The following is a 27,824-nucleotide window of genomic DNA, read 5'->3' on the forward strand; positions in this document are numbered from 1 at the left end:
AATGGGTCCCCCTGACTAACAAAAGTGATTCAAACAGATTTGTATACCTTTTCATAGGAGACTTCATGAGGTATTTTATACTGTGCCAATGCAAGGTAGATTGAGTAATGATCTGGACAGCCCCATACTGGAGAACTGCAGCGCCTGTCAACCTGATCCCTTCTGCTGGTATTGTTAAACAACATCAAGATTTAAAAGTATTAAACCGCAAGAGTTGGCTGGAGTAAGGCCGAAGGCTCCAATGTTTGGGAGTTGCAAAGTTCTCAGTCTTTTCATGTTTCTCTCAAAGAGCGAAGGGCCTTCTTATTTCTCCTTCTCATTCATATATGGAATTGAATGAGGGCTAATCAAAAAATGAATTAGAGCTGGACGTAGGAATGCAGCAGAAGACCCAGCAAATGCATTTCAAAGTTGCTCTTCTAAGGATACTTTTGTACTTGACAGATCAATTTAATCCTACAGGTGCTCTAAAATGAAGAATGCATTTCAGTCCTCCTTGCAGAAAATCACACAGCCATCTATTCTAGGCTGCACAGAGTTTTCCGTCCTCTCCACCTGCTAGCTTGTTGTTGCAATATGTTGCAATTCTGGAGAATTTTCTGCTATGCTAGAATGCCCGGCCCAGTTCAAATGTTCATTGTACTTCCTGCAAAAATGTCAAAAGAAAAACAAAGATTTGGTTTTGGAAAAATAATTCATTACCATCTTGTAAAAATCAAAACGTTCACATTTGAGTCAAAAAAAGTGAGGCTAGGTCTCACTATTTTGCTCAAGCTGTGTTACACCTACTGCTCTCAGGTGCTGTCCTGCTACCGATGGGCATGGAAGCTTTGGCCTGCTCTGTTTCCAGCCTGGGTCGGCGCACCTCTCATTACACAACCTGAAATTCTAGAGCTCCCTCTAGAACACCATATTGATACCCAATGTAGCATGAACACCTGATCAACACAGCTGAGTGCAGCCCAGAACCCCTGAGCTCAAGCAATTCACAAGCCTCAGCCTCCCAAGTAGCTAGGACAACAGGCACACGCCACCATGCCCGGCAAACACAGCACATGTCCTAATGATGAAATGCATTGCTTAAGTAAGGATAATGATAAAGTACGGTGTAATGAATTGATGGTATGCCAACCGTATTTCAAGAATATCTATTTCACTATCCTTCAAAGAAAGGAAAATAATGTCTTATCAAGAAGCAGTGTGAATATGGGAAGGGCCTTTAAAAAAGATGTGGAGTTTCCTAAAGGAAAAGAAGAGGGTTGAACTGATTTAAGGGAGAGTGGAAGTAGGGTCAGAAAGTTAGTGAAGGGGATGTGAATACAATATAGATACTAGTATTTAGAGAGTGAGAGATAGGTAGAGGGAGAGAGGAGAAAGAAAGTGAGAGAGAAGAGCCAACTTAGGGCTGAGTTTCTCATTATCTGCCAGTGACTCCCTGTAGAACCTTACAGGCACAATTCAGGCTCTCCTGTAGCCATCCATCCCTTCTTGTTATGCCGAGCCAGCCAATGTTGAGAAAAGTAGCAAGGGTCACAATGATGGAAGACATCTGCAACATTGGAAGTTATAAAGTGGTATGGAGTGGGAAGGCTAGAAGAGTTATTATAAAGAATGAATACGCATCATTCTGTTCTCTAGCCTCAACAGCTTCAAGAGAGGAATTCTTGCTGGCCAAGAAGACCAATGTCAGTTCAGCTTGAGCAGGTGAAAGCTTGCCTGATTCTGCAAAAGGATGAGATTATGCTTTTGGGTTAGAAGTGGTCGCGGGCTACTGCATACTAAGAAACCGTTTTTTGAGGTCCAGTTGGATTACTCGATCTTCTCCCACCTCAGAATCAGCTGCTAATTCAGTGTTCTATACCAATGAGCTATTTTTGTCCTCCCTGCCCCTTCCAGCGAATGGGTCCCCCTGACTAACAAAAGTGATTCAAACAGATTTGTATACCTTTTCATAGGAGAATTCATGACGTATTTTATACTGTGCCAATGCAAGGTAGATTGAGTAATGATCTGGACAGCCCCATACTGGAGAGCTGCAGCGCCTGTCAACCTGATCCCTTCTGCTGGGATTGTTAACCAACATCAAGATTTAAAAGTATTAAACCGCTAGAGTTGGCTGGAGTAAGGCCGAAGGCTCCAATGTTTGGGAGTTGCACAGTTCTCAGTCTTTTCATGTTTCTCTCAAAGAGCGAAGGGCCCACTTATTTCTCCTTCTCATTCATATATGGAAATTGAATGAGGGCTAATCAAAAAATGAATTAGAGCTGGACTTAGGAATGCAGCAGAAGACCCAGCAAACGCATTTCAAAGTTGCTCTTCTAAGGATACTTTTGTACTTGACTGATCAATTTAATCCTACAGGTGCTCTAAAATGAAGAATGCATTTCAGTCATCCTTGCAGAAAATCACACAGCCATCTATTCTAGGCTGCACAGAGTTTTCAGTCCTCTCCACCTGCTAGCTTGTTGTTGCAATATGTCGCAATTCTGGAGAATTGTCTGCTATGCTAGAATGCCCGGCCCAGTTCAAATGTTCATTGTACTTCCTGCAAAAATATCAAAAGAAAAACAAAGATTTGGTTTTGGAAAAATAATTCATTACCATCTTGTAAAAATCAAAACGTTCACATTTGAGTCAAAAAAAGAGAGGCTAGGTCTCACTATTTTGCTCAGGCTGTGTTACACCTACTGCTCTCAGGTGCTGTCCTGCTACTGATGGGCATGGAAGCTTTGGCCTGCTCTCTTTCCAGCCTGGGTCGGTGCACCTCTCATTACACAACCTGAAATTCTAGAGCTCCCTCTAGAACACCATATTGATACCCAACGTAGCATGGACACCTGATTAACACAGCTGAGTGCAGCCAAGAACCCCTGAGCTCAAGCAATCCACAAGCCTCAGCCTCCCCCTCCCAAGTAGCTAGGAGAACTGGCACACGCCACCATGCCCGGCAAACACTGCACATGTCCTAATGATGAAATGCATTGCTTAAGTAAGGATAATGATAAAGCACGGTGTAATGAATTGATGGTATGCCAACCGTATTTCAAGAAAATCAATTTCACTATCCTTCAAAGAAAGGAAAATAATGTCTTATCAAGAAGCAGTGTGAATTTGGGAAGGGCCTTTAAAAAAGATGTGGAGTTTCCTAAAGGAAAAGAAGAGGGTTGAACTGATTTAAGGGAGAGAGGAAGTAGGGTCAGAAAGTTTGTGAAGGGGATGTGAAAACAATATAGATACTAGTATTTAGTGAGTGAGAGATAGGTAGAGGGAGAGAGGAGATAGAAAGTGAGGGAGAAGAGCCAACTTAGGGCTGAGTTTCTCATTATCTGCCAGTGACTCCCTGTAGAACCTTACAGGCACAATTCAGGCTCTCCTGTAGCCATCCATCCCTTCTTGTTATGCCGAGCCAGCCAATGTTGAGAAAAGCAGCAAGTCTCACAATGATGGAAGACATCTGCCACATTGGAAGTTATAAAGTGGTATGGAGTGGGAGGACTAGAAGAGTTATTATAAAGAATGAATATGCGTCATTATGTTCTCTAGCCTCAACAGCTTCAAGAGAGGAACTCTTGCTGGCCAAGAAGACCAATGTCAGTTCAGCTTGAGCAGGTGAAAGCTTGCCTGAATCTGCAAAAGGATGAGATTACGCTTTTGGGTTAGAAGTGGTTGCGGGCTACTGCATACTAAGAAACCGTTTATTGAGGTCCGGTTGGATTACTCGATCTTCTCCCACCTCAAAATCAGCTGCTAATTCAGTGTTCTATACCAATGAGCTATTTTTGTCCTCCCTGCCCCTTCCAGCGAATGGGTCCCCCTGACTAACAAAAGTGATTCAAACAGATTTGTATACCTTTTCATAGGAGACTTCATGAGGTATTTTATACTGTGCCAATGCAAGGTAGATTGAGTAATGATCTGGACAGCCCCATACTGGAGAACTGCAGCGCCTGTCAACCTGATCCCTTCTGCTGGTATTGTTAAACAACATCAAGATTTAAAAGTATTAAACCGCAAGAGTTGGCTGGAGTAAGGCCGAAGGCTCCAATGTTTGGGAGTTGCAAAGTTCTCAGTCTTTTCATGTTTCTCTCAAAGAGCGAAGGGCCTTCTTATTTCTCCTTCTCATTCATATATGGAATTGAATGAGGGCTAATCAAAAAATGAATTAGAGCTGGACGTAGGAATGCAGCAGAAGACCCAGCAAATGCATTTCAAAGTTGCTCTTCTAAGGATACTTTTGTACTTGACAGATCAATTTAATCCTACAGGTGCTCTAAAATGAAGAATGCATTTCAGTCCTCCTTGCAGAAAATCACACAGCCATCTATTCTAGGCTGCACAGAGTTTTCCGTCCTCTCCACCTGCTAGCTTGTTGTTGCAATATGTTGCAATTCTGGAGAATTTTCTGCTATGCTAGAATGCCCGGCCCAGTTCAAATGTTCATTGTACTTCCTGCAAAAATGTCAAAAGAAAAACAAAGATTTGGTTTTGGAAAAATAATTCATTACCATCTTGTAAAAATCAAAACGTTCACATTTGAGTCAAAAAAAGTGAGGCTAGGTCTCACTATTTTGCTCAAGCTGTGTTACACCTACTGCTCTCAGGTGCTGTCCTGCTACCGATGGGCATGGAAGCTTTGGCCTGCTCTGTTTCCAGCCTGGGTCGGCGCACCTCTCATTACACAACCTGAAATTCTAGAGCTCCCTCTAGAACACCATATTGATACCCAATGTAGCATGGACACCTGATAAACACAGCTGAGTGCAGCCCAGAACCCCTGAGCTCAAGCAATTCACAAGCCTCAGCCTCCCAAGTAGCTAGGACAACAGGCACACGCCACCATGCCCGGCAAACACAGCACATGTCCTAATGATGAAATGCATTGCTTAAGTAAGGATAATGATAAAGTACGGTGTAATGAATTGATGGTATGCCAACCGTATTTCAAGAATATCTATTTCACTATCCTTCAAAGAAAGGAAAATAATGTCTTATCAAGAAGCAGTGTGAATATGGGAAGGGCCTTTAAAAAAGATGTGGAGTTTCCTAAAGGAAAAGAAGAGGGTTGAACTGATTTAAGGGAGAGTGGAAGTAGGGTCAGAAAGTTAGTGAAGGGGATGTGAATACAATATAGATACTAGTATTTAGAGAGTGAGAGATAGGTAGAGGGAGAGAGGAGAAAGAAAGTGAGAGAGAAGAGCCAACTTAGGGCTGAGTTTCTCATTATCTGCCAGTGACTCCCTGTAGAACCTTACAGGCACAATTCAGGCTCTCCTGTAGCCATCCATCCCTTCTTGTTATGCCGAGCCAGCCAATGTTGAGAAAAGTAGCAAGGGTCACAATGATGGAAGACATCTGCAACATTGGAAGTTATAAAGTGGTATGGAGTGGGAAGGCTAGAAGAGTTATTATAAAGAATGAATACGCATCATTCTGTTCTCTAGCCTCAACAGCTTCAAGAGAGGAATTCTTGCTGGCCAAGAAGACCAATGTCAGTTCAGCTTGAGCAGGTGAAAGCTTGCCTGATTCTGCAAAAGGATGAGATTATGCTTTTGGGTTAGAAGTGGTCGCGGGCTACTGCATACTAAGAAACCGTTTTTTGAGGTCCAGTTGGATTACTCGATCTTCTCCCACCTCAGAATCAGCTGCTAATTCAGTGTTCTATACCAATGAGCTATTTTTGTCCTCCCTGCCCCTTCCAGCGAATGGGTCCCCCTGACTAACAAAAGTGATTCAAACAGATTTGTATACCTTTTCATAGGAGAATTCATGACGTATTTTATACTGTGCCAATGCAAGGTAGATTGAGTAATGATCTGGACAGCCCCATACTGGAGAGCTGCAGCGCCTGTCAACCTGATCCCTTCTGCTGGGATTGTTAAACAACATCAAGATTTAAAAGTATTTAACCGCAAGAGTTGGCTGGAGTAAGGCCGAAGGCTCCAATGTTTGGGAGTTACACAGTTATCAGTCTTTTCATGTTTCTCTCAAAGAGCGAAGGGCCCTCTCATTTCTCCTTCTCATTTATATATGGAATTGAATGAGGGCTAATCAAAAAATGAATTCGAGCTGGACGTAGGAATGCAGCAGAAGACCCAGCAAACGCATTTCAAAGTTGCTCTTCTAAGGATACTTTTGTACTTGACAGATCAATTTAATCCTACAGGTGCTCTAAAATGAAGAATGCATTTCAGTCATCCTTGCAGAAAATCACACAGCCATCTATTCTAGGCTGCACAGATTTTTCAGTCCTCTCCACCTGCTAGCTTGTTGTTGCAATATGTTGCAATTCTGGAGAATTGTCTGCTATGCTAGAATGCCCGGCCCAGTTCAAATGTTCATTGTACTTCCTGCAAAAATATCCAAAGAAAAACAAAGATTTGGTTTTGGAAAAATAATTCATTACCATCTTGTAAAAATCAAAACATTCTTATTTGAGTCAAAAAAAGAGAGGCTAGGTCTCACTATTTTGCTCAAGCTGTGTTACACCTACTGCTCTCAGGTGCTGTCCTGCTACCGATGGGCATGGAAGCTTTGGCCTGCTCTGTTTCCAACCTGGGTCGGTGCACCTCTCATTACACAACCTGAAATTCTAGAGCTCCCTCTAGAACACCATATTGATACCCAACGTAGCATGGACACCTGATCAACACAGCTGAGTGCAGCCCAGAACCTCTGAGCTCAAGCCTCAGCCTCCCAAGTAACTAGGACAACAGGCATACGCCACCATGCCCGGCAAACACAGCACATGTCCTAATGATGAAATGCATTGCTTAAGTAAGGATAATGATAAAGTACGGTGTAATGAATTGATGGTATGCCAACCGTATTTCAAGAAAATCTATTTCACTATCCTTCAAAGAAAGGAAAATAATGTCTTATCAAGAAGCAGTGTGAATATGGGAAGGGCCTTTAAAAAAGATGTGGAGTTTCCTAAAGGAAAAGAAGAGGGTTGAACTGATTTAAGGGAGAGTGGAAGTAGGGTCAGAAAGTTAGTGAAGGGGATGTGAATACAATATAGATACTAGTATTTAGAGAGTGAGAGATAGGTAGAGGGAGAGAGGAGAAAGAATGTGAGAGAGAAGAGCCAACTTAGGGCTGAGTTTCTCATTATCTGCCAGTGACTCCCTGTAGAACCTTACAGGCACAATTCAGGCTCTCCTGTAGCCATCCATCCCTTCTTGTTATGCCGAGCCAGCCAATGTTGAGAAAAGCAGCAAGGGTCACAATGATGGAAGACATCTGCAACATTGGTAGTTATAAAGTGGTATGGAGTGGGAGGGCTAGAAGAGTTATTATAAAGAATGAATACGCGTCATTCTGTTCTCTAGCCTCAACAGCTTCAAGAGAGGAACTCTTGCTGGCCAAGAAGACCAATGTCAGTTCAGCTTGAGCAGGTGAAAGCTTGCCTGATTCTGCAAAAGGATGAGATTACGCTTTTGGGTTAGAAGTGGTTGCGGGCTACTGCATACTAAGAAACCGTTTATTGAGGTTTGGTTGGATTACTCGATCTTCTCCCACCTCAAAATCAGCTGCTAATTCAGTGTTCTATACCAATGAGCTATTTTTGTCCTCCCTGCCCCTTCCAGCGAATGGGTCCCCCTGACTAACAAAAGTGATTCAAACAGATTTGTATACCTTTTCATAGGAGACTTCATGACGTATTTTATACTGTGCCAATGCAAGGTAGATTGACTAATGATGTGGACAGCCCCATACTGGAGAACTGCAGCGCCTGTCAACCTGATCCCTTCTACTGGGATTGTTAAACAACATCAAGATTTAAAAGTATTAAACCGCTAGAGTTGGCTGGAGTAAGGCCGAAGGCTCCAATGTTTGGGAGTTGCACAGTTCTCAGTCTTTTCATGTTTCTCTCAAAGAGCGAAGGGCCCTCTTATTTCTCCTTCTCATTCATATATGGAATTGAATGAGAGCTAATCAAAACATGAATTAGAGCTGGAAGTAGGAATGCAGCAGAAGACCCAGCAAACGCATTTCAAAGTTGCTCTTCTAAGGATACTTTTGTACTTGACAGATCAATTTAATCCTACAGGTGCTCTAAAATGAAGAATGCATTTCAGTCATCCTTGCAGAAAATCACACAGCCATCTATTCTAGGCTGCACAGAGTTTTCAGTCCTCTCCACCTGCTAGCTTGTTGTTGCAATATGTCGCAATTCTGAAGAATTGTCTGCTATGCTAGAATGCCCGGCCCAGTTCAAATGTTCATTGTACTTCCTGCAAAAATATCAAAAGAAAAACAAAGATTTGGTTTTGGAAAAATAATTCATTACCATCTTGTAAAAATCAAAACCTTCACATTTGAGTCAAAAAAAGAGAGGCTAGGTCTCACTATTTTGCTCAAGCTGTGTTACACCTACTTCTCTCAGGTGCTGTCCTGCTACCGATGGGCATGGAAGCTTTGGCCTGCTCTGTTTCCAGCCTGGGTCGGTGCACCTCTCATTACACAACCTGAAATTCTAGAGCTCCCTCTAGAACACCATATTGATACCCAACGTAGCATGGACACCTGATCAACACAGCTGAGTGCAGCCCAGAACCCCTGAGCTCAAGCAATCCACTAGCCTCAGCCTCCCAAGTAGCTAGGACAACAGGCACACGCCACCATGCCCGGCAAACACAGCACATGTCCTAATGATGAAATGCATTGCTTAAGTAAGGATAATGATAAAGTACGGTGCAATGAATTGATGGTATGCCAACCGTATTTCAAGAAAATCTATTTCACTATCCTTCAAAGAAAGGAAAATAATGTCTTATCAAGAAGCAGTGTGAATATGGGAAGGGCCTTTAAAAAGATGTGGAGTTTCCTAAAGGAAAAGAAGAGGGTTGAACTGATTTAAGGGAGAGAGGAAGTAGGGTCAGAAAGTTTGTGAAGGGGATGTGAAAACAATATAGATACTAGTATTTAGTGAGTGAGAGATAGGTAGAGGGAGAGAGGAGAAAGAAAGTGAGGGAGAAGAGCCAACTTAGGGCTGAGTTTCTCATTATCTGCCAGTGACTCCCTGTAGAACCTTACAGGCACAATTCAGGCTCTCCTGTAGCCATCCATCCCTTCTTGTTATGCCGAGCCAGCCAATGTTGAGAAAAGCAGCAAGTCTCACAATGATGGAAGACATCTGCCACATTGGAAGTTATAAAGTGGTATGGAGTGGGAGGACTAGAAGAGTTATTATAAAGAATGAATATGCGTCATTATGTTCTCTAGCCTCAACAGCTTCAAGAGAGGAACTCTTGCTGGCCAAGAAGACCAATGTCAGTTCAGCTTGAGCAGGTGAAAGCTTGCCTGAATCTGCAAAAGGATGAGATTACGCTTTTGGGTTAGAAGTGGTTGCGGGCTACTGCATACTAAGAAACCGTTTATTGATGTCCGGTTGGATTACTCGATCTTCTCCCACCTCAAAATCAGCAGCTAATTCAGTGTTCTATACCAATGAGCTATTTTTGTCCTCCCTGCCCCTTCCAGCGAATGGGTCCCCCTGACTAACAAAAGTGATTCAAACAGATTTGTATACCTTTTCATAGGAGACTTCATGAGGTATTTTATACTGTGCCAATGCAAGGTAGATTGAGTAATGATCTGGACAGCCCCATACTGGAGAACTGCAGCGCCTGTCAACCTGATCCCTTCTGCTGGTATTGTTAAACAACATCAAGATTTAAAAGTATTAAACCGCAAGAGTTGGCTGGAGTAAGGCCGAAGGCTCCAATGTTTGGGAGTTGCAAAGTTCTCAGTCTTTTCATGTTTCTCTCAAAGAGCGAAGGGCCTTCTTATTTCTCCTTCTCATTCATATATGGAATTGAATGAGGGCTAATCAAAAAATGAATTAGAGCTGGACGTAGGAATGCAGCAGAAGACCCAGCAAATGCATTTCAAAGTTGCTCTTCTAAGGATACTTTTGTACTTGACAGATCAATTTAATCCTACAGGTGCTCTAAAATGAAGAATGCATTTCAGTCCTCCTTGCAGAAAATCACACAGCCATCTATTCTAGGCTGCACAGAGTTTTCCGTCCTCTCCACCTGCTAGCTTGTTGTTGCAATATGTTGCAATTCTGGAGAATTTTCTGCTATGCTAGAATGCCCGGCCCAGTTCAAATGTTCATTGTACTTCCTGCAAAAATGTCAAAAGAAAAACAAAGATTTGGTTTTGGAAAAATAATTCATTACCATCTTGTAAAAATCAAAACGTTCACATTTGAGTCAAAAAAAGTGAGGCTAGGTCTCACTATTTTGCTCAAGCTGTGTTACACCTACTGCTCTCAGGTGCTGTCCTGCTACCGATGGGCATGGAAGCTTTGGCCTGCTCTGTTTCCAGCCTGGGTCGGCACACCTCTCATTACACAACCTGAAATTCTAGAGCTCCCTCTAGAACACCATATTGATACCCAATGTAGCATGGACACCTGATCAACACAGCTGAGTGCAGCCCAGAACCCCTGAGCTCAAGCAATTCACAAGCCTCAGCCTCCCAAGTAGCTAGGACAACAGGCACACGCCACCATGCCCGGCAAACACAGCACATGTCCTAATGATGAAATGCATTGCTTAAGTAAGGATAATGATAAAGTACGGTGTAATGAATTGATGGTATGCCAACCGTATTTCAAGAATATCTATTTCACTATCCTTCAAAGAAAGGAAAATAATGTCTTATCAAGAAGCAGTGTGAATATGGGAAGGGCCTTTAAAAAAGATGTGGAGTTTCCTAAAGGAAAAGAAGAGGGTTGAACTGATTTAAGGGAGAGTGGAAGTAGGGTCAGAAAGTTAGTGAAGGGGATGTGAATACAATATAGATACTAGTATTTAGAGAGTGAGAGATAGGTAGAGGGAGAGAGGAGAAAGAAAGTGAGAGAGAAGAGCCAACTTAGGGCTGAGTTTCTCATTATCTGCCAGTGACTCCCTGTAGAACCTTACAGGCACAATTCAGGCTCTCCTGTAGCCATCCATCCCTTCTTGTTATGCCGAGCCAGCCAATGTTGAGAAAAGTAGCAAGGGTCACAATGATGGAAGACATCTGCAACATTGGAAGTTATAAAGTGGTATGGAGTGGGAAGGCTAGAAGAGTTATTATAAAGAATGAATACGCATCATTCTGTTCTCTAGCCTCAACAGCTTCAAGAGAGGAATTCTTGCTGGCCAAGAAGACCAATGTCAGTTCAGCTTGAGCAGGTGAAAGCTTGCCTGATTCTGCAAAAGGATGAGATCATGCTTTTGGGTTAGAAGTGGTCGCGGGCTACTGCATACTAAGAAACCGTTTTTTGAGGTCCAGTTGGATTACTCGATCTTCTCCCACCTCAGAATCAGCTGCTAATTCAGTGTTCTATACCAATGAGCTATTTTTGTCCTCCCTGCCCCTTCCAGCGAATGGGTCCCCCTGACTAACAAAAGTGATTCAAACAGATTTGTATACCTTTTCATAGGAGAATTCATGACGTATTTTATACTGTGCCAATGCAACGTAGATTGAGTAATGATCTGGACAGCCCCATACTGGAGAACTGCAGCGCCTGTCAACCTGATCCCTTCTGCTGGGATTGTTAAACAACATCAAGATTTAAAAGTATTTAACCGCAAGAGTTGGCTGGAGTAAGGCCGAAGGCTCCAATGTTTGGGAGTTACACAGTTATCAGTCTTTTCATGTTTCTCTCAAAGAGCGAAGGGCCCTCTCATTTCTCCTTCTCATTTATATATGGAATTGAATGAGGGCTAATCAAAAAATGAATTCGAGCTGGACGTAGGAATGCAGCAGAAGACCCAGCAAACGCATTTCAAAGTTGCTCTTCTAAGGATACTTTTGTACTTGACAGATCAATTTAATCCTACAGGTGCTCTAAAATGAAGAATGCATTTCAGTCATCCTTGCAGAAAATCACACAGCCATCTATTCTAGGCTGCACAGATTTTTCAGTCCTCTCCACCTGCTAGCTTGTTGTTGCAATATGTTGCAATTCTGGAGAATTGTCTGCTATGCTAGAATGCCCGGCCCAGTTCAAATGTTCATTGTACTTCCTGCAAAAATATCCAAAGAAAAACAAAGATTTGGTTTTGGAAAAATAATTCATTACCATCTTGTAAAAATCAAAACATTCACATTTGAGTCAAAAAAAGAGAGGCTAGGTCTCACTATTTTGCTCAAGCTGTGTTACACCTACTGCTCTCAGGTGTTGTCCTGCTACCGATGGGCATGGAAGCTTTGGCCTGCTCTGTTTCCAACCTGGGTCGGTGCACCTCTCATTACACAACCTGAAATTCTAGAGCTCCCTCTAGAACACCATATTGATACCCAACGTAGCATGGACACCTGATCAACACAGCTGAGTGCAGCCCAGAACCTCTGAGCTCAAGCAATCCACAAGCCTCAGCCTCCCAAGTAACTAGGACAACAGGCATACGCCACCATGCCCGGCAAACACAGCACATGTCCTAATGATGAAATGCATTGCTTAAGTAAGGATAATGATAAAGTACGGTGTAATGAATTGATGGTATGCCAACCGTATTTCAAGAAAATCTATTTCACTATCCTTCAAAGAAAGGAAAATAATGTCTTATCAAGAAGCAGTGTGAATATGGGAAGGGCCTTTAAAAAAGATGTGGAGTTTCCTAAAGGAAAAGAAGAGGGTTGAACTGATTTAAGGGAGAGTGGAAGTAGGGTCAGAAAGTTAGTGAAGGGGATGTGAATACAATATAGATACTAGTATTTAGAGAGTGAGAGATAGGTAGAGGGAGAGAGGAGAAAGAAAGTGAGAGAGAAGAGCCAACTTAGGGCTGAGTTTCTCATTATCTGCCAGTGACTCCCTGTAGAACCTTACAGGCACAATTCAGGCTCTCCTGTAGCCATCCATCCCTTCTTGTTATGCCGAGCCAGCCAATGTTGAGAAAAGCAGCAAGGGTCACAATGATGGAAGACATCTGCAACATTGGTAGTTATAAAGTGGTATGGAGTGGGAGGGCTAGAAGAGTTATTATAAAGAATGAATACGCGTCATTCTGTTCTCTAGCCTCAACAGCTTCAAGAGAGGAACTCTTGCTGGCCAAGAAGACCAATGTCAGTTCAGCTTGAGCAGGTGAAAGCTTGCCTGATTCTGCAAAAGGATGAGATTACGCTTTTGGGTTAGAAGTGGTTGCGGGCTACTGCATACTAAGAAACCGTTTATTGAGGTTTGGTTGGATTACTCGATCTTCTCCCACCTCAAAATCAGCTGCTAATTCAGTGTTCTATACCAATGAGCTATTTTTGTCCTCCCTGCCCCTTCCAGCGAATGGGTCCCCCTGACTAACAAAAGTGATTCAAACAGATTTGTATACCTTTTCATAGGAGACTTCATGACGTATTTTATACTGTGCCAATGCAAGGTAGATTGAGTAATGATCTGGACAGCCCCATACTGGAGAACTGCAGTGCCTGTCAACCTGATCCCTTCTGCTGGGATGGTTAAACAACATCAAGATTTAAAAGTATTAAACCGCAAGAGTTGGCTGGAGTAAGGCCGAAGGCTCCAATGTTTGGGAGTTACACAGTTCTCAGTCTTTTCATGTTTCTCTCAAAGAGCGAAGGGCCCTCTTATTTCTCCTTCTCATTCATATATGGAATTGAATGAGAGCTAATCAAAACATGAATTAGAGCTGGAAGTAGGAATGCAGCAGAAGACCCAGCAAACGCATTTCAAAGTTGCTCTTCTAAGGATACTTTAGTACTTGACAGATCAATTTAATCCTACAGGTGCTCTAAAATGAAGAATGCATTTCAGTCATCCATGCAGAAAATCACACAGCCATCTATTCTAGGCTGCACAGAGTTTTCAGTCCCCTCCACCTGCTAGATTGTTGTTGCAATATGTCGCAATTCTGGAGAATTGTCTGCTATGCTAGAATGCCCGGCCCAGTTCAAATGTTCATTGTACTTCCTGCAAAAATATCAAAAGAAAAACAAAGATTTGTTTTGGAAAATAATTCATTACCATCTTGTAAAAATCAAAACGTTCACATTTGAGTCAAAAAAAGAGAGGCTAGGTCTCACTATTTTGCTCAGGCTGTGTTACACCTACTGCTCTGAGGTGCTGTCCTGCTACCGATGGGCATGGAAGCTTTGGCCTGCTCTGTTTTCAGCCTGGGTCGGTGCACCTCTCATTACACAACCTGAAATTCTAGAGCTCCCTCTAGAACACCATATTGATACCCAACGTAGCATGGACACCTGATCAACACAGCTGAGTGCAGCCCAGAACCCCTGAGCTCAAGCAATCCACAAGCCTCAGCCTCCCAAGTAGCTAGGACAACAGGCACAAGCCACCATGCCCGGCAAACACAGAACATGTCCTAATGATGAAATGCATTGCTTAAGTAAGGATAATGATAAAGTACGGTGTAATGAATTGATGGTATGCCAACCGTATTTCAAGAAAATCTATTTCACTATCCTTCAAAGAAAGGAAAATAATGTCTGATCAAGAAGCAGTGTGAATATGGGAAGGGCCTTTAAAAAAGATGTGGAGTTTCCTAAAGGAAAAGAAGAGGGTTGAACTGATTTAAGGGAGAGAGGAAGTAGGGTCAGAAAGTTTGTGAAGGGGATGTGAATACAATATAGATACTAGTATTTAGGGAGTGAGAGATAGGTAGAGGGAGAGAGGAGAAAGAAAGTGAGGGAGAAGAGCCAACTTAGGGCTGAGTTTCTCATTATCTGCCAGTGACTCCCTGTAGAACCTTACAGGCACAATTCAGGCTCTCCTGTAGCCATCCATCCCTTCTTGTTATGCCGAGCCAGCCAATGTTGAGAAAAGCAGCAAGGGTCACAATGATGGAAGACATCTGCCACATTGGAAGTTATAAAGTGGTATGGAGTGGGAGGGCTAGAAGAGTTATTATAAAGAATGAATATGCGTCATTTTGTTCTCTAGCCTCAACAGCTTCAAGAGAGGAACTCTTGCTGGCCGAGAAGACCAATGTCAGTTCAGCTTGAGCAGGTGAAAGCTTGCCTGATTCTGCAAAAGGATGAGATTACGCTTTTGGGTTAGAAGTGGTTGCGGGCTACTGCATACTAAGAAACCGTTTATTGAGGTCCGGTTGGATTACTCGATCTTCTCCCACCTCAAAATCAGCTGCTAATTCAGTGTTCTATACCAATGAGCTATTTTTGTCCTCCCTGCCCCTTCCAGCGAATGGATCCCCCTGACTAACAAAAGTGATTCAAACAGATTTGTATACCTTTTCATAGGAGACTTCATGACGTATTTTATACTGTGCCAATGCAAGGTAGATTGAGTAATGATCTGGACAGCCCCATACTGGAGAACTGCAGCGCCTGTCAACCTGATCCCTTCTGCTGGTATTGTTAAACAACCTCAAGATTTAAAAGTATTAAACCGCAAGAGTTGGCTGGAGTAAGGCCGAAGGCTCCAATGTTTGGGAGTTGCACAGTTCTCAGTCTTTTCATGTTTCTCTCAAAGAGCGAAGGGCCCTCTTATTTCTCCTTCTCATTCATATATGGAATTGAATGAGGGCTAATCAAAAAATGAATTAGAGCTGGACGTAGGAATGCAGCAGAAGACCCAGCAAACGCATTTCAAAGTTGCTCTTCTAAGGATACCTTTGTACTTGACAGATCAATTTAATCCTACAGGTGCTCTAAAATGAAGAATGCATTTCAGTCATCCTTGCAGAAAATCACACAGCCATCTATTCTAGGCTGCACAGAGTTTTCCGTCCTCTCCACCTGCTAGCTTGTTGTTGCAATATGTCTCAATTCTGGAGAATTGTCTGCTATGCTAGAATGCCCGGCCCAGTTCAAATGTTCATTGTACTTCCTGCAAAAATATCAAAAGAAAAACAAAGATTTGGTTTTGGAAAAATAATTCATTACCATCTTGTAAAAATCAAAACGTTCACATTTGAGTCAAAAAAAGAGAGGCTAGGTCTCACTATTTTGCTCAAGCTGTGTTACACCTACTGCTCTCAGGTGCTGTCCTGCTACGGATGGGCATGGAAGCTTTGGCCTGCTCTGTTTCCAGCCTGGGTCGGTGCACCTCTCATTACACAACCTGAAATTCTAGAGCTCCCTCTAGAACACCATATTGATACCCAGCGTAGCATGGACACCTGATCAACACAGCTGAGTGCAGCCCAGAACCCCTGAGCTCAAGCAAACCACAAGCCTCAGCCTCCCAAGTAGCTAGGACAACAGGCACACGCCACCATGCCCGGCAAACACAGCACATGTCCTAATGATGAAATGCATTGCTTAAGTAAGGATAATGATAAAGTACGGTGTAATGAATTGATGGTATGCCAACCGTATTTCAAGAAAATCTATTTCACTATCCTTCAAAGAAAGGAAAATAATGTCTTATCAAGAAGCAGTGTGAATATGGGAAGGGCCTTTAAAAAAGATGTGGAGTTTCCTAAAGGAAAAGAAGAGGGTTTAACTGATTTAAGGGAGAGAGGAAGTAGGGTCAGAAAGTTTGTGAAGGGGATGTGAATACAATATAGATACTAGTATTTAGAGAGTGAGAGATAGGTAGAGGGAGAGAGGAGAAAGAAAGTGAGTGAGAAGAGCCAACTTAGGGCTGAGTTTCTCATTATCTGCCAGTGACTCCCTGTAGAACCTTACAGGCACAATTCAGGCTCTCCTGTAGCCATCCATCCCTTCTTGTTATGCCGAGCCAGCCAATGTTGAGAAAAGTAGCAAGGGTCACAATTATGGAAGACATCTGCAACATTGGAAGTTATAAAGTGGTATGGAGTGGGAGGGCTAGAAGAGTTATTATAAAGAATGAATACGCCTCATTCTGTTCTCTAGCCTCAACAGCTTCAAGAGAGGAACTCTTGCTGGCCGAGAAGACCAATGTCAGTTCAGCTTGAGCAGGTGAAAGCTTGCCTGATTCTGCAAAAGGATGAGATTACGCTTTTGGGTTAGAAGTGGTTGCGGGCTACTGCATACTAAGAAACCGTTTATTGAGGTCCGGTTGGATTACTCGATCTTCTCCCACCTCAAAATCAGCGGCTAATTCAGAGTTCTATACCAATGAGCTATTTTTGTCCTCCCTGCCCCTTCCAGCGAATGGGTCCCCCTGACTAACAAAAGTGATTCAAACAGATTTGTATACCTTTTCATAGGAGACTTCATGACGTATTTTATACTGTGCCAATGCAAGGTAGATTGAGTAATGATCTGGACAGCCCCATACTGGAGAACTGCAGCGCCTGTCAACCTGATCCCTTCTGCTGGGATTGTTAAACAACATCAAGATTTAAAAGTATTAAACCGCAAGAGTTGGCTGGAGTAAGGCCGAAGGCTCCAATGTTTGGGAGTTGCACAGTTCTCAGTCTTTTCATGTTTCTCTCAAAGAGTGAAGGGCCCTCTTATTTCTCCTTCTCATTCATATATGGAATTGAATGAGGGCTAATCAAAAAATGAATTAGAGCTGGACGTAGGAATGCAGCAGAAGACCCAGCAAACGCATTTCAAAGTTGCTCTTCTAAGGATACTTTTGTACTTGACAGATCAATTTAATCCTACAGGTGCTCTAAAATGAAGAATGCATTTCAGTCATTCTTGCAGAAAATCACACAGCCATCTATTCTAGGCTGCACAGAGTTTTCCGTCCTCTCCACCTGCTAGATTGTTGTTGCAATATGTTGCAATTCTGGAGAATTGTCTGCTATGCTAGAATGCCCGGCCCAGTTCAAATGTTCATTGTACTTCCTGCAAAAATATCAAAAGAAAAACAAAGATTTGGTTTTGGAAAAATAATTCATTACCATCTTGTAAAAATCAAAACGTTCACATTTGAGTCAAAAAAAGAGAGGCTAGGTCTCACTATTTTGCTCAAGCTGTGTTACACCTACTGCTCTCAGGTGCTGTCCTGCTACGGATGGGCATGGAAGCTTTGGCCTGCTCTGTTTCCAGCCTGGGTCGGTGCACCTCTCATTACACAACCTGAAATTCTAGAGCTCCCTCTAGAACACCATATTGATACCCAGCGTAGCATGGACACCTGATCAACACAGCTGAGTGCAGCCCAGAACCCCTGAGCTCAAGCAATCCACAAGCCTCAGCCTCCCAAGTAGCTAGGACAACAGGCACACGCCACCATGCCCGGCAAACACAGCACATGTCCTAATGATGAAATGCATTGCTTAAGTAAGGATAATGATAAAGTACGGTGTAATGAATTGATGGTATGCCAACCGTATTTCAAGAAAATCTATTTCACTATCCTTCAAAGAAAGGAAAATAATGTCTTATCAAGAAGCAGTGTGAATATGGGAAGGGCCTTTAAAAAGATGTGGAGTTTCCTAAAGGAAAAGAAGAGGGTTGAACTGATTTAAGGGAGAGAGGAAGTAGGGTCAGAAAGTTTGTGAAGGGGATGTGAAAACAATATAGATACTAGTATTTAGTGAGTGAGAGATAGGTAGAGGGAGAGAGGAGAAAGAAAGTGAGAGAGAAGAGCCAACTTAGGGCTGAGTTTCTCATTATCTGCCAGTGACTCCCTGTAGAACCTTACAGGCACAATTCAGGCTCTCCTGTAGCCATCCATCCCTTCTTGTTATGCCGAGCCAGCCAATGTTGAGAAAAGCAGCAAGGGTCACAATGATGGAAGACATCTGCCACATTGGAAGTTATAAAGTGGTATGGAGTGGGAGGGCTAGAAGAGTTATTATAAAGAATGAATATGCGTCATTCTGTTCTCTAGCCTCATCAGCTTCAAGAGAGGAACTCTTGCTGGCCGAGAAGACCAATGTCAGTTCAGCTTGAGCAGGTGAAAGCTTGCCTGATTCTGCAAAAGGATGAGATTACGCTTTTGGGTTAGAAGTGGTTGCGGGCTACTGCATACTAAGAAACCGTTTATTGAGGTCCGGTTGGATTACTCGATCTTCTCCCACCTCAAAATCAGCGGCTAATTCAGAGTTCTATACCAATGAGCTATTTTTGTCCTCCCTGCCCCTTCCAGCGAATGGGTCCCCCTGACTAACAAAAGTGATTCAAACAGATTTGTATACCTTTTCATAGGAGACTTCATGACGTATTTTATACTGTGCCAATGCAAGGTAGATTGAGTAATGATCTGGACAGCCCCATACTGGAGAACTGCAGCGCCTGTCAACCTGATCCCTTCTGCTGGGATTGTTAAACAACATCAAGATTTAAAAGTATTAAACCGCAAGAGTTGGCTGGAGTAAGGCCGAAGGCTCCAATGTTTGGGAGTTACACAGTTCTCAGTCTTTTCATGTTTCTCTCAAAGAGCGAAGGGCCCTCTTATTTCTCCTTCTCATTCATATATGGAATTGAATGAGAGCTAATCAAAACATGAATTAGAGCTGGAAGTAGGAATGCAGCAGAAGACCCAGCAAACGCATTTCAAAGTTGCTCTTCTAAGGATACTTTAGTACTTGACAGATCAATTTAATCCTACAGGTGCTCTAAAATGAAGAATGCATTTCAGTCATCCATGCAGAAAATCACACAGCCATCTATTCTAGGCTGCACAGAGTTTTCAGTCCCCTCCACCTGCTAGATTGTTGTTGCAATATGTCGCAATTCTGGAGAATTGTCTGCTATGCTAGAATGCCCGGCCCAGTTCAAATGTTCATTGTACTTCCTGCAAAAATATCAAAAGAAAAACAAAGATTTGGTTTGGAAAATAATTCATTACCATCTTGTAAAAATCAAAACGTTCACATTTGAGTCAAAAAAAGAGAGGCTAGGTCTCACTATTTTGCTCAGGCTGTGTTACACCTACTGCTCTGAGGTGCTGTCCTGCTACCGATGGGCATGGAAGCTTTGGCCTGCTCTGTTTTCAGCCTGGGTCGGTGCACCTCTCATTACACAACCTGAAATTCTAGAGCTCCCTCTAGAACACCATATTGATACCCAACGTAGCATGGACACCTGATCAACACAGCTGAGTGCAGCCCAGAACCCCTGAGCTCAAGCAATCCACAAGCCTCAGCCTCCCAAGTAGCTAGGACAACAGGCACACGCCACCATGCCCGGCAAACACAGCACATGTCCTAATGATGAAATGCATTGCTTAAGTAAGGATAATGATAAAGTACGGTGTAATGAATTGATGGTATGCCAACCGTATTTCAAGAAAATCTATTTCACTATCCTTCAAAGAAAGGAAAATAATGTCTGATCAAGAAGCAGTGTGAATATGGGAAGGGCCTTTAAAAAAGATGTGGAGTTTCCTAAAGGAAAAGAAGAGGGTTGAACTGATTTAAGAGAGAGAGGAAGTAGGGTCAGAAAGTTTGTGAAGGGGATGTGAATACAATATAGATACTAGTATTTAGTGAGTGAGAGATAGGTAGAGGGAGAGAGGAGAAAGAAAGTGAGGGAGAAGAGCCAACTTAGGGCTGAGTTTCTCATTATCTGCCAGTGACTCCCTGTAGAACCTTACAGGCACAATTCAGGCTCTCCTGTAGCCATCCATCCCTTCTTGTTATGCCGAGCCAGCCAATGTTGAGAAAAGCAGCAAGGGTCACAATGATGGAAGACATCTGCCACATTGGAAGTTATAAAGTGGTATGGAGTCGGAGGGCTAGAAGAGTTATTATAAAGAATGAATATGCGTCATTCTGTTCTCTAGCCTCAACAGCTTCAAGAGAGTAACTCTTGCTGGCCAAGAAGACCAATGTCAGTTCAGCTTGAGCAGGTGAAAGCTTGCCTGATTCTGCAAAAGGATGAGATTACGCTTTTGGGTTAGAAGTGGTTGCGGGCTACTGCATACTAAGAAACCGTTTATTGAGGTCCGGTTGGATTACTCGATCTTCTCCCACCTCAAAATCAGCTGTTAATTCAGTGTTCTATACCAATGAGCTATTTTTGTCCTCCCTGCCCCTTCCAGCGAATGGGTCCCCCTGACTAACAAAAGTGATTCAAACAGATTTGTATACCTTTTCATAGGAGACTTCATGACGTATTTTATACTGTGCCAATGCAAGGTAGATTGAGTAATGATCTGGACAGCCCCATACTGGAGAACTGCAGCGCCTGTCAACCTGATCCCTTCTGCTGGTATTGTTAAACAACATCAAGATTTAAAAGTATTTAACCGCAAGAGTTGGCTGGAGTAAGGCCGAAGGCTCCAATGTTTGGGAGTTGCACAGTTCTCAGTCTTTTCATGTTTCTCTCAAAGAGTGAAGGGCCCTCTTATTTCTCCTTCTCATTCATATATGGAATTGAATGAGGGCTAATCAAAAAATGAATTAGAGCTGGACGTAGGAATGCAGCAGAAGACCCAGCAAACGCATTTCAAAGTTGCTCTTCTAAGGATACTTTTGTACTTGACAGATCAATTTAATCCTACAGGTGCTCTAAAATGAAGAATGCATTTCAGTCATTCTTGCAGAAAATCACACAGCCATCTATTCTAGGCTGCACAGAGTTTTCCGTCCTCTCCACCTGCTAGATTGTTGTTGCAATATGTTGCAATTCTGGAGAATTGTCTGCTATGCTAGAATGCCCGGCCCAGTTCAAATGTTCATTGTACTTCCTGCAAAAATATCAAAAGAAAAACAAAGATTTGGTTTTGGAAAAATAATTCATTACCATCTTGTAAAAATCAAAACGTTCACATTTGAGTCAAAAAAAGAGAGGCTAGGTCTCACTATTTTGCTCAGGCTGTGTTACACCTACTGCTCTCAGGTGCTGTCCTGCTACCGATGGGCATGGAAGCTTTGGCCTGCTCTGTTTTCAGCCTGGGTTGGTGCACCTCTCATTACTCAACCTGAAATTCTAGAGCTCCCTCTAGAACACCATATTGATACCCAGCGTAGCATGGACACCTGATCAACACAGCTGAGTGCAGCCAAGAACCCCTGAGCTCAAGCAATCCACAAGCCTCAGCATCCCAAGTAGCTAGGACAACAGGCACACGCCACCATGCCCGGCAAACACAGCACATGTCCTAATGATGAAATGCATTGCTTAAGTAAGGATAATGATAAAGTACGGTGTAATGAATTGATGGTATGCCAACTGTATTTCAAGAAAATCTATTTCACTATCCTTCAAAGAAAGGAAAATAATGTCTTATCAAGAAGCAGTGTGAATATGGGAAGGGCCTTTAAAAAGATGTGGAGTTTCCTAAAGGAAAAGAAGAGGGTTGAACTGATTTAAGGGAGAGAGGAAGTAGGGTCAGAAAGTTTGTGAAGGGGATGTGAAAACAATATAGATACTAGTATTTAGTGAGTGAGAGATAGGTAGAGGGAGAGAGGAGAATGAAAGTGAGAGAGAAGAGCCAACTTAGGGCTGAGTTTCTCATTATCTGCCAGTGACTCCCTGTAGAACCTTACAGGCACAATTCAGGCTCTCCTGTAGCCATCCATCCCTTCTTGTTATGCCGAGCCAGCCAATGTTGAGAAAAGCAGCAAGGGTCACAATGATGGAAGACATCTGCCACATTGGAAGTTATAAAGTGGTATGGAGTGGGAGGGCTAGAAGAGTTATTATAAAGAATGAATATGCGTCATTCTGTTCTCTAGCCTCATCAGCTTCAAGAGAGGAACTCTTGCTGGCCGAGAAGACCAATGTCAGTTCAGCTTGAGCAGGTGAAAGCTTGCCTGATTCTGCAAAAGGATGAGATTACGCTTTTGGGTTAGAAGTGGTTGCGGGCTACTGCATACTAAGAAACCGTTTATTGAGGTCCGGTTGGATTACTCGATCTTCTCCCACCTCAAAATCAGCTGCTAATTCAGTGTTCTATACCAATGAGCTATTTTTGTCCTCCCTGCCCCTTCCAGCGAATGGGTCCCCCTGACTAACAAAAGTGATTCAAACAGATTTGTATACCTTTTCATAGGAGACTTCATAACGTATTTTATACTGTGCCAATGCAAGGTAGATTGAGTAATGATCTGGACAGCCCCATACTGGAGAACTGCAGCGCCTGTCAACCTGATCCCTTCTGCTGGTATTGTTAAACAACATCAAGGTTTAAAAGTATTAACCCGCAAGAGTTGGCTGGAGTAAGGCCGAAGGCTCCAATGTTTGGGAGTTGCACAGTTCTCAGTCTTTTCATGTTTCTCTCAAAGAGCGAAGGGCCCTCTTATTTCTCCTTCTCATTCATATATGGAATTGAATGAGGGCTAATCAAAAAATGAATTAGAGCTGGACGTAGGAATGCAGCAGAAGACCCAGCAAACGCATTTCAAAGTTGCTCTTCTAAGGATACCTTTGTACTTGACAGATCAATTTAATCCTACAGGTGCTCTAAAATGAAGAATGCATTTCAGTCATCCTTGCAGAAAATCACACAGCCATCTATTCTAGGCTGCACAGAGTTTTCCGTCCTCTCCACCTGCTAGCTTGTTGTTGCAATATGTCGCAATTCTGGAGAATTGTCTGCTATGCTAGAATGCCCGGCCCAGTTCAAATGTTCATTGTACTTCCTGCAAAAATATCAAAAGAAAAACAAAGATTTGGTTTTGGAAAAATAATTCATTACCATCTTGTAAAAATCAAAACGTTCACATTTGAGTCAAAAAAAGAGAGGCTAGGTCCCACTATTTTGCTCAAGCTGTGTTACACCTACTGCTCTCAGGTGCTGTCCTGCTACCGATGGGCATGGAAGCTTTGGCCTGCTCTGTTTCCAGCCTGGGTCGGTGCACCTCTCATTACACAACCTGAAATTCTAGAGCTCCCTCTAGAACACCATATTGATACCCAACGTAGCATGGACACCTGATCAACACAGCTGAGTGCAGCCCAGAACCCCTGAGCTCAAGCAATCCACAAGCCTCAGCCTCCCAAGTAGCTAGGACAACAGGCACACGCCACCATGCCCGGCAAACACAGCACATGTCCTAATGATGAAATGCATTGCTTAAGTAAGGATAATGATAAAGTACGGTGTAATGAATTGATGGTATGCCAACCGTATTTCAAGAAAATCTATTTCACTATCCTTCAAAGAAAGGAAAATAATGTCTTATCAAGAAGCAGTGTGAATATGGAAAGGGCCTTTAAAAAAGATGTGGAGTTTCCTAAAGGAAAAGAAGAGGGTTGAACTGATTTAAGGGAGAGTGGAAGTAGGGTCAGAAAGTTAGTGAAGGGGATGTGAATACAATATAGATACTAGTATTTAGAGAGTGAGAGATAGGTAGAGGGAGAGAGGAGAAAGAAAGTGAGAGAGAAGAGCCAACTTAGGGCTGAGTTTCTCATTATCTGCCAGTGACTCCCTGTAGAACCTTACAGGCACAATTTAGGCTCTCCTGTAGCCATCCATCCCTTCTTGTTATGCCGAGCCAGCCAATGTTGAGAAAAGCAGCAAGGGTCACAATGATGGAAGACATCTGCAACATTGGAAGTTATAAAGTGGTATGGAGTGGGAGGGCTAGAAGAGTTATTATAAAGAATGAATACGCGTCATTCTGTTCTCTAGCCTCAACAGCTTCAAGAGAGGAACTCTTGCTGGCCAAGAAGACCAATGTCAGTTCAGCTTGAGCAGGTGAAAGCTTGCCTGATTCTGCAAAAGGATGAGATTACGCTTTTGGGTTAGAAGTGGTTGCGGGCTACTGCATACTAAGAAACCGTTTATTGAGGTCCGGTTGGATTACTCGATCTTCTCCCACCTCAAAATCAGCTGCTAATTCAGTGTTCTATACCAATGAGCTATTTTTGTCCTCCCTGCCCCTTCCAGCGAATGGATCCCCCTGACTAACAAAAGTGATTCAAACAGATTTGTATACCTTTTCATAGGAGACTTCATGACGTATTTTATACTGTGCCAATGCAAGGTAGATTGAGTAATGATCTGGACAGCCCCATACTGGAGAACTGCAGCGCCTGTCAACCTGATCCCTTCTGCTGGTATTGTTAAACAACCTCAAGATTTAAAAGTATTAAACCGCAAGAGTTGGCTGGAGTAAGGCCGAAGGCTCCAATGTTTGGGAGTTGCACAGTTCTCAGTCTTTTCATGTTTCTCTCAAAGAGCGAAGGGCCCTCTTATTTCTCCTTCTCATTCATATATGGAATTGAATGAGGGCTAATCAAAAAATGAATTAGAGCTGGACGTAGGAATGCAGCAGAAGACCCAGCAAACGCATTTCAAAGTTGCTCTTCTAAGGATACCTTTGTACTTGACAGATCAATTTAATCCTACAGGTGCTCTAAAATGAAGAATGCATTTCAGTCATCCTTGCAGAAAATCACACAGCCATCTATTCTAGGCTGCACAGAGTTTTCCGTCCTCTCCACCTGCTAGCTTGTTGTTGCAATATGTCTCAATTCTGGAGAATTGTCTGCTATGCTAGAATGCCCGGCCCAGTTCAAATGTTCATTGTACTTCCTGCAAAAATATCAAAAGAAAAACAAAGATTTGGTTTTGGAAAAATAATTCATTACCATCTTGTAAAAATCAAAACGTTCACATTTGAGTCAAAAAAAGAGAGGCTAGGTCTCATTATTTTGCTCGGGCTGTGTTTCACCTACTGCTCTCAGGTGATGTCCTGCTACCGATGGTCATGGAAGCTTTGGCCTGCTCTGTTTCCAGCCTGGGTCGGTGCACCTCTCATTACACAACCTGAAATTTCAGAGCTCCCTCTAGAACACCATATTGATACCCAACGTAGCATGGACACCTGATCAACACAGCTGAGTGCAGCCCAGAACCCCTGAGCTCAAGCAATCCACAAGCCTCAGCCTCCCAAGTAGCTAGGACAACAGGCACACGCCACCATGCCCGGCAAACACAGCACATGTCCTAATGATGAAATGCATTGCTTAAGTAAGGATAATGATAAAGTACGGTGTAATGAATTGATGGTATGCCAACCGTATTTCAAGAAAATCTATTTCACTATCCTTCAAAGAAAGGAAAATAATGTCTTATCAAGAAGCAGTGTGAATATGGGAAGGGCCTTTAAAAAAGATGTGGAGTTTCCTAAAGGAAAAGAAGAGGGTTGAACTGATTTAAGGGAGAGAGGAAGTAGGGTCAGAAAGTTTGTGAAGGGGATGTGAATACAATATAGATACTAGTATTTAGTGAGTGAGAGATAGGTAGAGGGAGAGAGGAGAAAGAAAGTGAGGGAGAAGAGCCAACTTAGGGCTGAGTTTCTCGTTATCTGCCAGTGACTCCCTGTAGAACCTTACAGGCACAATTCAGGCTCTCCTGTAGCCATCCATCCCTTCTTGTTATGCCGAGCCAGCCAATGTTGAGAAAAGTAGCAAGGGTCACAATTATGGAAGACATCTGCAACATTGGAAGTTATAAAGTGGTATGGAGTGGGAGGGCTAGAAGAGTTATTATAAAGAATGAATACGCCTCATTCTGTTCTCTAGCCTCAACAGCTTCAAGAGAGGAACTCTTGCTGGCCAAGAAGACCAATGTCAGTTCAGCTTGAGCAGGTAAAAGCTTGCCTGATTCTACAAAAGGATGAGATTACGCTTTTGGGTTAGAAGTGGTTGCGGGCTACTGCATACTAAGAAACCGTTTATTGAGGTCCGGTTGGATTACTCGATCTTCTCCCACCTCAAAATCAGCTGCTAATTCAGTGTTCTATACCAATGAGCTATTTTTGTCCTCCCTGCCCCTTCCAGTGAATGGGTCCCCCTGACTAACAAAAGTGATTCAAACAGATTTGTATACCTTTTCATAGGAGACTTCATGACGTATTTTATACTGTGCCAATGCAAGGTAGATTGAGTAATGATCTGGACAGCCCCATACTGGAGAACTGCAGCGCCTGTCAACCTGATCCCTTCTGCTGGTATTGTTAAACAACATCACGATTTAAAAGTATTAAACCGCAAGAGTTGGCTGGAGTAAGGCCGAAGGCTCCAATGTTTGGGAGTTGCACAGTTCTCAGTCTTTTCATGTTTCTCTCAAAGAGCGAAGGGCCCTCTTATTTCTCCTTCTCATTCATATATGGAATTGAATGAGGGCTAATCAAAAAATGAATTAGAGCTGGACGTAGGAATGCAGCAGAAGACCCAGCAAACGCATTTCAAAGTTGCTCTTCTAAGGATACCTTTGTACTTGACAGATCAATTTAATCCTACAGGTGCTCTAAAATGAAGAATGCATTTCAGTCATCCTTGCAGAAAATCACACAGCCATCTATTCTAGGCTGCACAGAGTTTTCCGTCCTCTCCACCTGCTAGCTTGTTGTTGCAATATGTCTCAATTCTGGAGAATTGTCTGCTATGCTAGAATGCCCGGCCCAGTTCAAATGTTCATTGTACTTCCTGCAAAAATATCAAAAGAAAAACAAAGATTTGGTTTTGGAAAAATAATTCATTACCATCTTGTAAAAATCAAAACGTTCACATTTGAGTCAAAAAAAGAGAGGCTAGGTCTCACTATTTTGCTCAAGCTGTGTTACGCCTACTGCTCTCAGGTGCTGTCCTGCTACGGATGGGCATGGAAGCTTTGGCCTGCTCTGTTTCCAGCCTGGGTCGGTGCACCTCTCATTACACAACCTGAAATTCTAGAGCTCCCTCTAGAACACCATATTGATACCCAGCGTAGCATGGACACCTGATCAACACAGCTGAGTGCAGCCCAGAACCCCTGAGCTCAAGCAATCCACAAGCCTCAGCCTCCCAAGTAGCTAGGACAACAGGCACACGCCACCATGCCCGGCAAACACAGCACATGTCCTAATGATGAAATGCATTGCTTAAGTAAGGATAATGATAAAGTACGGTGTAATGAATTGATTGTATGCCAACCGTATTTCAAGAAAATCTATTTCACTATCCTTCAAAGAAAGGAAAATAATGTCTTATCAAGAAGCAGTGTGAATATGGGAAGGGCCTTTAAAAAGATGTGGAGTTTCCTAAAGGAAAAGAAGAGGGTTGAA

At 42.8% G+C, this 27,824-nt stretch overlaps 15 non-coding genes across 15 annotated transcripts; all 15 read right to left on the reverse strand.

Moving 5' to 3' along the window:
* Window positions 1-744: 744 nt before the first annotated feature.
* On the reverse strand, window positions 745-1,044 carry LOC147734044 (signal recognition particle RNA). Its single transcript, XR_015307676.1, has one exon.
* A 1,599-nt stretch (window positions 1,045-2,643) lies between these two features.
* On the reverse strand, window positions 2,644-2,949 carry LOC147734045 (signal recognition particle RNA). The gene has a single exon (XR_015307786.1).
* A 1,598-nt stretch (window positions 2,950-4,547) lies between these two features.
* On the reverse strand, window positions 4,548-4,847 carry LOC147734046 (signal recognition particle RNA). The gene has a single exon (XR_015307642.1).
* Window positions 4,848-6,445: 1,598 nt separating this feature from the next.
* LOC147734047 (signal recognition particle RNA) lies at window positions 6,446-6,734 on the reverse strand. The gene has a single exon (XR_015307797.1).
* Window positions 6,735-8,332: 1,598 nt separating this feature from the next.
* Window positions 8,333-8,632, reverse strand: LOC147734048 (signal recognition particle RNA). Its single transcript, XR_015307891.1, has one exon.
* A 1,597-nt stretch (window positions 8,633-10,229) lies between these two features.
* Window positions 10,230-10,529, reverse strand: LOC147734049 (signal recognition particle RNA). Its single transcript, XR_015308217.1, has one exon.
* A 1,598-nt stretch (window positions 10,530-12,127) lies between these two features.
* LOC147734050 (signal recognition particle RNA) lies at window positions 12,128-12,427 on the reverse strand. Its single transcript, XR_015308108.1, has one exon.
* A 1,596-nt stretch (window positions 12,428-14,023) lies between these two features.
* On the reverse strand, window positions 14,024-14,323 carry LOC147734051 (signal recognition particle RNA). The gene has a single exon (XR_015308201.1).
* Window positions 14,324-15,921: 1,598 nt separating this feature from the next.
* Window positions 15,922-16,221, reverse strand: LOC147734052 (signal recognition particle RNA). Its single transcript, XR_015308042.1, has one exon.
* Window positions 16,222-17,819: 1,598 nt separating this feature from the next.
* Window positions 17,820-18,119, reverse strand: LOC147734053 (signal recognition particle RNA). Its single transcript, XR_015308024.1, has one exon.
* A 1,595-nt stretch (window positions 18,120-19,714) lies between these two features.
* LOC147734054 (signal recognition particle RNA) lies at window positions 19,715-20,014 on the reverse strand. Its single transcript, XR_015308051.1, has one exon.
* A 1,598-nt stretch (window positions 20,015-21,612) lies between these two features.
* LOC147734055 (signal recognition particle RNA) lies at window positions 21,613-21,912 on the reverse strand. The gene has a single exon (XR_015307737.1).
* A 1,597-nt stretch (window positions 21,913-23,509) lies between these two features.
* On the reverse strand, window positions 23,510-23,809 carry LOC147734056 (signal recognition particle RNA). Its single transcript, XR_015307872.1, has one exon.
* Window positions 23,810-25,407: 1,598 nt separating this feature from the next.
* On the reverse strand, window positions 25,408-25,707 carry LOC147734057 (signal recognition particle RNA). The gene has a single exon (XR_015307752.1).
* A 1,598-nt stretch (window positions 25,708-27,305) lies between these two features.
* LOC147734058 (signal recognition particle RNA) lies at window positions 27,306-27,605 on the reverse strand. The gene has a single exon (XR_015308147.1).
* Between the last annotated feature and the right edge of the window lie 219 nt (window positions 27,606-27,824).

This window comes from Lissotriton vulgaris, chromosome 1_2 (genome assembly GCF_964263255.1).
Source record: "Lissotriton vulgaris chromosome 1_2, aLisVul1.2, whole genome shotgun sequence".
Taxonomy (NCBI): Eukaryota; Metazoa; Chordata; class Amphibia; order Caudata; family Salamandridae; genus Lissotriton; species Lissotriton vulgaris.